Source organism: Peromyscus maniculatus, chromosome 1 (genome assembly GCF_049852395.1).
Source record: "Peromyscus maniculatus bairdii isolate BWxNUB_F1_BW_parent chromosome 1, HU_Pman_BW_mat_3.1, whole genome shotgun sequence".
Taxonomy (NCBI): Eukaryota; Metazoa; Chordata; class Mammalia; order Rodentia; family Cricetidae; genus Peromyscus; species Peromyscus maniculatus.
In genome coordinates this window covers 97,616,956-97,629,283 of record NC_134852.1, presented here as the reverse complement: position 1 = coordinate 97,629,283, position 12,328 = coordinate 97,616,956, and positions in this window count along the sequence as shown.

The following is a 12,328-nucleotide window of genomic DNA, read 5'->3' as shown; positions in this document are numbered from 1 at the left end:
AGGCATTGGACTCCAAGTATTGCAGAAAATATCATTCAGAATCTTTTTTATTATTATAGATTTTGGAACAGTTGTATTTGGCTCTACCCTAGATCCATGGGCTATGTAGGTTCAGGTTCTTGCTCATGCAAGTCATGTTGAGTATGATTTCCATCTAGTGGAGTTTGCCTCAGTCAAATTGGGCATTGGGTTACTACCACAACATGTGTTCTATTATTAAACTAGCATGCAGAACAGGCAGGATAACAGTGTAGATTAAAGAGTTTGAGACTGTGTTGTTGTTTATGTTTCCCCTTTGATGGTGTGTAGAATACTTTCCTGTATTTAAGATTCTAGGATATCAAAGTGAATGTTCCTTGTAGACACTAGCTTCACATCTCCATTGTAGCAGGAATCTTAAAAGTTCTTATTAAAAAAATCAAACCTGAGGAGAGTTATTGGGGGTCAATGCTGGTAGATCAGAGAGACAGAACAAGCCACAGCTATCTCACCTCGCCGGATCCTCAGCTGGTCTTGTCTCCTCAGACTGGAAGCCTTTATGTCCTCATATCCGAATGGCTCTCAGGTGATTGCTGCTAGAATCCTGAATGCTTAACCAGCCAAAATGGTTAACCAGCCAAATGCTTAACCAGCCAAATGCTTCTAGTTTTTGGTCCTCACGCCTTATTTATCTTTTTGCTTTCTACCACCACTCTCTGGGATTAAAGGCTGGCTTTCTGGGATTAAAGGCGTGTGTCACCATGCTTGGCTATTTCCAATGTGGCCTTGAACTCACAGAGATCCAGAGGGATTTCTATCTCTGGAAATGCTAGGATTAAAGGTGTGAGTGCCACCATTTTCTAGCCTTTGTATCTAGTGGCTGTCTGTTCTCTGACCCCAGATAAATTCATTAGAGTACACAATATTTTGGGGAACACAATACCACCACACTCCATTTTTCAGCAAGTTGTATAGGTGTTGTCTTCAGCAATGAGACTTTGCTATCAGTGTGTGAAGAACAACACTTGATGACAGACTGGGTTGTTTTGGGTTTGCTATGGTACCTCATTGTTTAATGTAACCTAACCCTGAGATTGGAAGCTTCATTACGGAATCAATTATGCCCATTTGGGGCACTTTCTCCCTTATTATTGACGATTTCATTTAGATCAACTTCAAGGATGTATCTATTTTAGGAAGCTCCTATTCCCATACTCTGCCCACCCTTGCCATTTTCTATTCCCATTCCAGCCCCTTCCCCCATTCATCTATACCTATCTTTTACCTATCCATTTATTAGGAAAATATATCTGGCCTTTCTAGTCCCTTATTTTGGACTTGACCTCTCTATGTCTGTGGATTCTAGCTTGCTTGTCATTGACTCAAATCTAATATCTACATATAAACCAATACATACTATATTTATCTATTGTATCTGGGCTACCTACTGAAATGCTATACCTATGAATTTTTATAATATTTTGATTTAAATGGCTGAGTAATAGTACATTGTATAAATGTATAACATTTTATTTATTCAAGTATTTGTTGAGAGCCATCTAGGTTATTTCCAATTTTGCTTATTATGAATAGAGCAACAATGAGATTGGGTGAGCCAGTGTCACTGTGGTAGGATGAAGCACACTTTGGACATAATCTCAAAAGTGTTATAGCTGGATCTTTAGATAGACCAATTCCCAACTTCCTAAGGAACTACTAAAGTGATTTCTCTAGTGTCTGTACAAGCTTGCAATCCAACCTAAAATGGATTTTTTTTTCTTTAGAGCAATTCTAACTGGTGTGGGTGGTCACTTGTTTTGTTGATCCTACATATTTTGATTGAACACATAGAATGTTGAACATATCTTTAAGCGTTTGTCTGCCATTTGAGTTTCCTCTTTTGACAATTCTCTGGATTTGTACTTCTTTATTTCTTATGTTTATTTTTTCTTGATATTTATTTTTATAATATATATGTACATACATACATATGTGTATATTTATATACCAAGTTGGGGCTCTGTCCCTCCCATTATTAGGTTACCTTTATGCATATATACATATACATACATATATATATATATATATATATATATATATATATATATATGAAGTACTTATTTTAGTAGATATCTATATATCATTCAAATAACTTCAATTTAGTTGTCTGAGTACTCCTTTTCCAATCCCACACTCTGCTCCCCACTGCCATTGGTCTTCCCATTTCTGCCCACCTCCATTCATCCATATCTCTCTATTCTATTTCCATTTACTAAGAAAGTGTTTCTGGTTTTCCTAATCCTTTATTCTATACATAGCCTTCCTACATTCATGGATTCTACATTGATTATCTTTGACTCAAATGCCCAAAAAAGTGATAAACTGTGATCTATTTGGATTCTTCTACATATAGCCATTCAGTTGGACTGGCAGTATTTATTGAAGATGCTGTCTATTTTCCAACATGTATTTTTCTGGCATCTTTATAAAAAATCAGGTGTCTGTAATTGTGTGTATTTATGTCTGGATCTTCATTTATTTTCATTGATCAGTTATCTACAAATATCAGCATGTTTTAATTTCTATAGTTTTTGTAGTCCATTTTGAGATTAAGGCATGGTGATAACTCCAGCAGTTCCTTTATTATTCATATTTTATCTATTCAGAGTTTTTGTGATTCCATATGATGCTAAGAATTGTTCTTTCAAGATGAGTGAATATTGTGATGGAATTTTGATGAGGATTATAATCAATCTATATAACTATTTCGGTAAGATGGCCATTTAAACTATATTAATCCTATCATACCACAAGCCTATGAGAATTTTCCACATTCTGATACTTTTTTTCATGTTTCTTTCTTTATATACTTAAAGTTTTTTTTATTTTTATTTTTTTTAAGTAAATTTATTTTACAACATCATTTAGTTCAACATAATAGCCACAGATTCCCCTGTTCTCCCACTCTCTCCCCCCTCCCCCTCCCCCCACCCCACCCCCCATTCCCACCTCCTCCAGATCAAGGTCTCCCCCGAGGACCGGGATCGACCTGGTAGACTCAGTCCAGCCAGATCCAGTTCCCCCCTCCCAGACCGAGCCAAGCGTCCCTGCATAGGTCCCAGGATTCAAACAGCCAACTCATGCAACTAGCCCAGGACCCGGCACCAACACACAGCTGCCTCCCAAACAGATCAAGCCAAATGAATGTCTCACCCATTCAGGAGGCCTGATCCAGTTGGGGGCCCCTCAGCCTTTGGTTCTTAGATCCTGTGCTTCCATTCATTTGGTTATTTGTCCCTGTGCTTTATCGAACCTTGGCTTCAACAATTCTCGCTCATATAAACCCTCTTCTTTCTCACTAATTAGACTCCCAGTGCTCCACCAGGGGCCCAGCCCTGGATGTCTGCATCCAAATTCCTCAGACCTTCCTTGGATGGGGTTTATGGCAAAACTAACAGGGTGTCTGGCCATCCCATCACCAGAGTAGGTCAGTTCCTGCCGTCTCTCGACCATTGCCAGAAATAGCCAAAACCTGGAAACAACTTAGATGCCCTTCAACTGAAGAATGGATAAATAAATTGTGGCACATATACACAATGGAATACTACTCAGCAGAGAAAAACAATGACATCATACGGTTTGCAGACAAATGGATCGATCTAGAAAAAATCATCCTGAGTGGGGTGACCCAGACTCAGAAAGACAAATATGGTATGTACTCACTCATAGGAAGATGCTAGATGTGGAACAAGGATGACTGGACTGCTACTCACATCACCAGTGAGGCTACCTGGAAAACGAGACCCCAAAAAAGACACGGAGAAATGGATGAGATCTACATGAACAGCCTGGTCATGTGTGGGAACAATGAAGGGCAACAGTCGAGGGAAAGAGAGTGGGAGATCCTAGCTGGATCAAGAAAAGAGAGGGAGAACAGGGAATAGGACACCATGGTAAATGAAGACCATATGAGAAGGGGAGGAAGCAGAGAGCTAGGGAGGCCCATGGAGATCCACAAAGATACCCCCACAAAAGACTGCTTAAAGTTTTTACCATACAAATATTTCACTTTATTTGTTTGTTTCATATATATATATATATATATATATATATATATATATATATATATATATATATATATATATATATATATCTCAGAACATTTGTCGTTTTTATATAGGAGAGCTGTTGATTCTTTTGTGTTAATTTTAATCCAGTTATTCTGCTGAAAGCATTTATCAATTGTAGGGGTTTCCACTTGGTACATTTTAGATCATTACTGTATTCTACCTTACCATCTTCAAAAAAATGATACCTTGACTTCCTCTTTTTCAGTATTTATTCCTTTGATTTTCTTCAGATGTCTCAGTGTTCTTGCTAAGATTTTAAGTACTATAGTGAACTGGACAATCCTGTCTTGTTCCTTATTTTCATGGGATTATTTTTGTTTTTCAATTTAAGTTAAGGTTGACTACAGTCTTACTATATAAACTACCTTAGTTATTTTGAGATATGTACCCCCGATATCTCTAGATTTGTATCATGAAGGAGTCTTGGATTTTTGTAAAAGTACTACATTTAATATGATTATCATGTATTTTTCTTTCATTATGTTTTTATGGTGGATTGCATTTATCTTTTTATTTATGTTGAGCCACCTGCGCAACTCTGGGGTAAAACTAAATTGCTCATGGTGGATGATCTTTTTGATGTGTGCTAGAATTCAATTAACAAGTGTTTTGAATCTATTGACATCTATATTCATGAGGAAAATTTGTCTCTACTTCTCAATCTCTATTGCATCTTTATGTAGTATTGGTATCAAGATAAATATGATTGTGGTGATATTTTGTTGTTATTCTAAGAAATAAAATTTGCCTGAAGATCAGAGGACAGAGGCAGCCAGTAGATTAAACAGAAGCCAGGCAGTGAAGGCACACACCTTTAATCTTAGCACTCAGGAGGCAGAGATTCATCTGGATCTCTCTGAATTCAAAACCACCCTAAACTACACAAGATTAATACAGTCTAAAAGAGAAAGGGAGCCAGGCAGTGATGGCTCACACCTTTAATCCCAGTACTTGGAAGTCACCTGCCTTTAATTCCTGCAGTAGGAAGGTTGAGACAGCAAGTTATATTGCTGGACAGAAAATGATATATAAGGTGGAAGGAGACAGGAACTCAGTCATTTTGACTGAAGACTCAGTGGCATTCAGTCTGAGGATTCCTGGAGACAGGATCTTTCCCTTTGGCTGAGGAGTTGGTGAGGTGAGAATTGGCTGTGGCTTGTTTCAGCATTTACCCTGATATCTAGCTCTGGGTTTTTATTATAAGACAAATTTGTATTTATGCTACATGTTGCCTCTTAAAATGAACAGGACAAACAAAATGTGAAATTTTTGAATTATTTGAATAGTATTGGTATTAGCTCTACTTTGAAAGTCTGGTAGAATGCTGTGCAAAAACCATCCTGCACTGGGCTTTCTATGCTTAGGAGTCTTTTAATTATTGCCTCTTTATTACTAGGGGTTATAGGACTGTTTCAATTTGCTTATCTCATCTTGATATAACTTTGGTAAGTGGTACATTTCTTTTAGATTTTTCAAAATTGGAAGATGACAGCTTTTTAATGTATGTCATTATGATTTCCCTGGATTTTCTTGGGTGTCTTTTGTTATGTCTCTCATTTCATTTCCAATTCTAAAAATTTTGATGTTCTGTCTCTTTCTTTTTTTTTAACTTGGATAAAGTTTTGTCAGTCTTAATAGTTTTCTCACTGAACCAACATTTCATTTCTCATGCATTCTTTGTTCTCTGTTTTTATTTTAATGATTGCAGCTGTGAGTTTAATTCCTTCTTACCATTTCATTATTTTAGGTGTGATTCCCTCTTTTTAGTCTAGAGCTTTCACATGTAATGTTCAGTGACTAGCTCAATATCTCACAAAAATATTTTTTTTTTTACATTCTGGCCACAGTTTTCCCTTCCTCCTCTCCTCAAAGTCCCTGTACCCCAAACCTCTGTTCTCACCCCTCCTTTACTCCTCTTTCCTTTCAGTTAAGGAAAGGGCAGATTTCCCTTCAATATCAACAAAACATGGCATAGAAACATGTAGAAAGACTAAGCACCTCCCTCTGTGTTAAGTCTGGGCAAGGTGACACAGTATGAGGAGTAGGGTCCCAAAAAAATCAAAGGTAACCCCTGATCAAACTGTTAGGAGTCCCACAAGAACACTGAGCTACACAACTATAACATAAGGAGAGTGCCTAGGTCAGTTCTATGCTGGTTTATTTGTTATCAGTTCAAGCTCTTTGACCCACACTACCATAAGGAAATCATGTCTAATACTGGAAGCCAAGCCAATTACCTAAGGCAAATGAAGCTGTAGATCATGGAGAAGAATGTAAAGTCATTACTTTTCAAAACCTGCATAATCCAAAATTATTTTCTCAACATGGTTTCTGAATACTTACAGCTATGTGGAGCCCTCATTCAAGGAAACTTCTCTTTGAAATAGATGGAGACTGTTTAAAAAGACTACTACTATTCAGAATGAGAGTTCTGGATCACAATCACAAAGGTATATTTGCAAAAAAACAAAAACAAACAAACAAAAAAAAAACAAAACCTCCTACACCTAATTAAGGAGTTTGCTGTGAGAATGTCTCTCTTAATAATGTCAGAAGCAATGCTCACAAAGTATCACACATGGTTGAGTGAATATGAGCTGAAGAAGGAAAACACTAATGGACATGAAAAATTGTATGAGAAAAAACATCCATGAGACTTAAACCATAGACACACAAAAAATAAAGGCAACTAAGAAAGTTAGGAGCAGAAGAGTTTGTAATCAGCCAGCAAGAGCACAGCTGGTTGTCCAGCACCAAAGTATCAACTCTGAGTACATACATGTAATTAACATATATGGATGGAGAAGCTTATACTTAAGAATATATATGAATGTACAGAAATATGTATACAATAAAAATATACCTGAATTTGATTGAGAGTGGGGAGGGTAATAAGGAAAAATTTGAAGGGAGGAATTAGAAAAATGAAAAATAAAGAAATGATAATGATTAGGGGAATAATAAAATAATGAAATAGCTATTAAAAACAATCACAGGCTGGCTATGGTTGAGCACACTTTTAATCCCAGCACTCAGGAGGGAGAGGCAGGCAGATTCTGTGAGTTTGAAGCCTGTCTGGTTTACAAAGAGAGTTCTAGGAAAGCCAGGGCTATTACACACAGAAACCATCTCTCAAAAACCAAACAAGCTTTCTTTTTTCCATTGTACAGTTTTGGCTTCTTTGTCAAAAATTGGGTGTTCATAAGAATAGCTGTGGAGCCCCCATGTTACTGGACTAGGCCCTCTGGATAGGCAAGACAGTCATTTAGTTTGAACTGTCTGGGGGACCCCCAGGCAGTGGGATCAGGATCCATCCCTGATGCATAAGCTGGCTCTTTGGAGCCTAGTGCCTATGGTGGGACACCTTTTGAAGCCTTGGTGCAAGGAGGAGGGGCTTAGACCTGGCTCAACTGAATGTACCAGGCTTTGCTGACTCCCCATGGGAGATCTTGCCTTGGAGGAGGTGGGAAGTGGAGGTGTCTTGGCAGGGAAGGCTGGGTGGTGGGAGGAAAGAGAAGATGGGGAACTATGGTTGGTATGTAAAATGAATAGAAAATTAAAAAAAAAAACAAGCAAGCAAACAAACAGGAAAATTGTAGAATATACATTTTATTTTTATGTATTTAGCTTAACTTTGGAAATCCAAAATTCAGAAAAGTTGTTTAAATTGTTCCCTTGAAGTTAGGTTAGACTTAAAAAGTCTGAGTACAGAGTAGGAAAGTAGGTTAAGTACATTTTTTAAAATGACCTAAATGCATATTATTAAGATTTTTGCAATGCTTTGTCAAACTTCAGTCACTGAAGGGAAGATTATATCAGAAAATGTAAAGTTAGCATGCTTATTCTGAATGTAACATAAGTCTATATTAGGATTTAATACTCATAGATTGTTAACTACCCCAGTTGTTATCAAGGAGCCTTTATCCAGTAAATGATGGAAACAGTTGCAGAGAGTCACAGCCACACATTAGGCTGAGCTAAGGGACTCCTGCTGAAGAGAGGGAGTGAGGATTGCCAGAGAGGTCAAGAGCATCATAAGAAAACGTACAGAAGCAACTAACCTATGCTCATAGGAACTCAGAGTCTGAACTGACAACCAGGAAGATTACATGGGACCAACTGAGGGCCTCAACCTACATGTGACAGTTGTGTAGCTTAGTCTACTATTGGGATTCCTAACAATGGGAGCAGGGGCTATCCCTAACACATGGGAATTTTGAGTTGGGAAAATTTTAATGATTGCCTCTAAACCACTGGATATTGTAGGTCTATTTATTTTTTTCTTTTTCTTTTCTTTATTTTTTCTCCCTTAGATTTTATTTTATTTTTTTTTATTTTATTTTGTGATACTATTCAATTCTACATAACAGCCACAGATTCCCTTGTTCTCTCCCTTCCTGCCCCCCTCCGCTTCCCCCAAGCCCACCCCCAATTCCCACCAACTCCAAATCAAGGTCTCCCCCGAGCACTGGGACTGACGTGATAGACTCAGTCCAGGCAGGTCCAGTCCCCTCTTCCCAGATTGAGTGAAGCGTCCCTGCATAAGTCCCAGGTTTCAAATGGGTAACTCATGCAACGAGCCCAGGACCTGGTACCACTGCCTAGATGCCTCCCAAACAGATCAAGCCAATCAACTCTCTCACCTATTCAGAGGGCCAGATCCAGTTGGGGGCCCCACAGCCTTTGGTTAATAGTTCATGTGTTTGCATTTGTTTGGTTATTTGTCGCTGTGCTTTATCCAACCTTGGTTTCAACAATTCTTGCTCATATAAACCCTCCTCTTTCTCACTAATTAGACTCCCAGCGTTCCACCAGGGGCCTAGCCGTGGATGTCTGCATCCAGATTCCTCAGTCTTTGGCTGGGGTTTCTGGCACAATTGTTAGGGTGTTTGGCCATCCCATCACCAGAGTAGGTCAGTCCTGACTGTCTCTCAACCATTGCCAGCTGTCTTTTGTGGGGGTCTTTTTGTGGATTTCTGTGGGCCTCTTTAGCTCTTTGTTTCTATTTGGTCTTCGTTTACCATGGTCTCCTGTTCCTTGTTCTCCCTCTCTCTACTTGATGCAGCTAGGATCTCCTGCTCTATTCCCCCGACCCTCGCCCTGCATTGCTCCCACTCATGCCCAGGCTGTTCATGTAGATCTCATCCATTTCTCCATGTCTTTCTTGGGGTCCTGTTTTCCAGGTAGCCTCACTGGTGATGTGAGTAGCAGTCCAGTCATCCTTGTTCCACATCTAGTATCCTCCTATGAGTGAGTACATACCATATTTGTGTTTCTGAGTCTGAGTTACCACACTCAGGATGATTGTTTCTAGATCCATCCATTTGCCTGCAAACCTCATGATGTCATTGTTTTTCTCTGCTGAGTAGTATTCCATTGTGTATATGTGCCACAATTTATTTATCCATTCTTCAGTTGAAGGGCATCTAGGTTGTTTCCAGGTTGTGGCTATTACAAACAATGCTGATATGAACATAGCTGAACAAGTGTTCTTGTGGTATGATTGAGCATTTGTTGGGTATTTGCCCAAGAGTGGTATAGCTGGATCTTGGGGGAGATTGATTCCCAATTTTCTAAGAAAGCACCATATTGATTTCCAAAGTGGTTGTACAAGCTTGCATTCCCACCAGCAGTGGAGGAGAGTTCCCCTAGTTCCACATCTTCTCCAGCATAAAGTGTCCTCAGTGTTTTTGATCTTAGCCATTCTGACAGGCTTAAGGGGTTATCTCAGAGTTGTTTTGATTTGCATTTCCCTGATGATTAGGGATGTTGAAAAATTCCTTAAATGTCTTTCAGCCATTTGAGTATCCTCTGTTGAGAATTCTCTGTTTAGTTTTAAAGCCCATTTCTCAATTGGACTCTTGGTCGTTTTGATGTCTAATTTCTTGAGTTCCTTATATATTCTGGATATCAGTCTTCTGTCAGATGTGGAGTTGGTGAAGATCTTTTCCCATTCTTTAGGCTGTCACTTTGCCTTTTTGACCGTATCCTTTGCTCTACAAAAGCTTCTCAGTTTCATGAGGTCCCATTGATTGATTGTTTCTCTCAGTGTCTGTGCTACTGGTGTTATATTTAGGAAGTGATCTCTTATGCCAATGCGTTCAAGACTCCTTCCTACTTTCTCTTCTAGCAGGTTCAGAGTAGCTGGATTTATGTTGAGGTCCTTGATCCACTTGGACTTAAGTTTTGTGCACGGTGACAGGTATGGATCTATTTGCAGCCTTCTACACGTTGATATCCAGTTATGCCAGCACCATTTGTTGAAGATGCTTTCTTTTTTCCATTATAAACTTTTGACTTCTTTGTCAAAAATTATATGTTCATAGGTGTGTGGGTTAATGTCAGGGTCTTCAATTCGATTCCATTGGTCCACATGTTGGTTTTTATGCCAATACCAAGCTGTTTTTTATTACTGTAGCTCTATATTAGAGCTTGAAGTCAGGGAGTGTGATGCCTCCATAGGTTGTTTGATTGTACAGGATTCTTTTGGCTCTCCTGGGTTTTTTGCTTTTCCATATGAAGTTGAGTATTATTCCTTCCAGGTCTGTGAAGAATTGTGTTGGTATTTTGATGGGGATTGCATTGAATCTGTAGATTGCTTTTGGTAAAATTGCCATTTTTACTATGTTGGTCCTGCCTATCCTGCCTATCCTGCCTATCCTGCCTATCTCTGATTTCCTTCTCAGCTTCTTTGTCCATTGTATATAGCAGGGCTACTGATTTTTTTGAGTTGATCTTGTATCCTTCTATGTTGCTGAAGGTGTTTATAAGCTTTATCAGTTCCTGGGTGGAATCTTTGGGGTCATTCAAGTATACTATCATGCCATCTGCAAATAGGGAAAGCTTGACATCTTCCTTTCCAATTTTTATCCCCTTAATCTCCTTATGTTGTCTTATTGCTCTGGCTAGAACTTCAAGTACTATAGTGAATAAGTATGGGGAGAGAGGACAGCCTTGCCTCTTTCCTGATTTTAGTGGAATTGCTTTGAGTTTCTCTCCATTTAATTTGATGTTGGCTGTTGGCTTGCTGTAAATTGCCTTTATTATGTTTAGGTATGTTCCCTGTATTCCTGATCACTCCAAGACTTTTATCATGAAGGGGTGTTGGATTTTGTCAACTGCCTTTTCTGCATCTAGTGAGATGGTCATGTGGTTTTTTTCTTTGAGTTTGTTTATATGGTGTATTACATTGATGGACTTTCATATGTTGAACCACCCTTGCATCCCTGGGATGAAGCCTACTTGATCATGGTAGATAATTGTACTGATGTATTCTTGGATTCTGTTTGCTAGTATTATATTGAATATTTTTGCATCAATGTTCATGAGGGAGATCGTTCTGTAGTTCTGTTTCTTTGTTGTATCCTTGTTTGCTTAAGGAATCAGGGTAATTGTAGCCTCATAGAAGGAGTTTGGTAATATCCCTTCTGTTTCTATTATGTGGAACAATTTAGAGAGTATTGCTATTAACTCTTCTTTGAAGATCTGGTAAAATTCTGTGCTGAAACCATCTGGTCCTCTGCTTTTTTTGGTTGGGAGACTTTTAATGACTGTTTCTATTTCCTTAGGGGTTATTGGACTATTTAAATAGTTTATCTGGTCTTGATTTAACTTAGGTATGTGGTACCTATCCAGAAAATTATCCATTTCTTTTAGGTTTTCCAGTTTTGTGGAGTAGAGGTTTTTGAAATATGACCTTATAATTCTCTGGATTTCCTCAATGTCTGTTGTTATGTCCCCCTTTTCATTTCTGATTTTGTTCATTTGGATTCTCTCTCTGTGTCCTTTTGTTAGTTTGGAGCTACAAGTGATACAACTACATGCAGTAGGAACTGCTTGTGTCAAGATGGCCAACTCACATTTCCAGAGCTGCAAGGGGCCAGAGCTACAAGCAGCTGGACTGCTTGTGGGTTTACAGACCCTGTTCAGTCCCAGTATGGCTCAGGCCAGAGTATGTGGCTGGACTTTCTATAGCTTTTAGTAGGTTCTCTCTCTCTCTCTCTCTCTCTCTCTCTCTCTCTCTCTCTCTCTCTCTCTCTCCATTTCAGACTGCCACCATGCTAGGTAGCTGCTTTGAAATTCCCTCAGACTTCTACTGTTCTATGTACACTTGGTAAGTCAATTAAGATATCAGATATATTAAAGGGAGGAACTAGTTGAAAGAGAAAATTTTTTCCCATGATAAGAAAAATGGGAAATATTTTTACAATGTGAGTAAA